The sequence below is a fragment of the Penaeus monodon genome, chromosome 22, assembly GCF_015228065.2.
Source record: "Penaeus monodon isolate SGIC_2016 chromosome 22, NSTDA_Pmon_1, whole genome shotgun sequence".
Lineage (NCBI taxonomy): Eukaryota > Metazoa > Arthropoda > Malacostraca > Decapoda > Penaeidae > Penaeus > Penaeus monodon.
Genome location: NC_051407.1, coordinates 1,509,079 through 1,509,605, shown reverse-complemented (window position 1 = coordinate 1,509,605; position 527 = coordinate 1,509,079).

Genomic DNA, 527 nt, shown 5'->3' with positions numbered 1-527 from the left:
TGTTTATATTACTGATATTTCTTATCCTCTCCCACAAAATAATCAGAATCATTGTCTACTTAAGGTCAGTGGAATATAGCAGCTATTCCAGGTAGGCATGTAGTGTTGATAAAAAGCATTTTCTTCATATCTTGCTTTTATTGTTATCTTCTACAAACACTGATAGAAGCAGATATAAATAACTTCTGACAATGCAAAAGTCTTTTTATTTTTTTGGCATACCACTTTATAATCTTTCCTATTTGTAGTGTCATTGGTGCTTATCATTGCTAAATATCAGTATTAGTGTACCAACTATCACAACATAAATACAAAGAAAAAAATCCACTTAACTGTACATACGTGCTTGTAAGTATTGGCTGTAAGTTTTCCAAAAAAAAATCTTTCAGTGACTAACATTTTCAAAATATTTGCCCATCAACTTGACTTAATAAAAATGATACAACACTGGTCTGGCAACTAACATACTATAAAAATAATGAACTCCACTCATTCATTAAATTTTGCTCTGGCCTTTTGTGTATGTG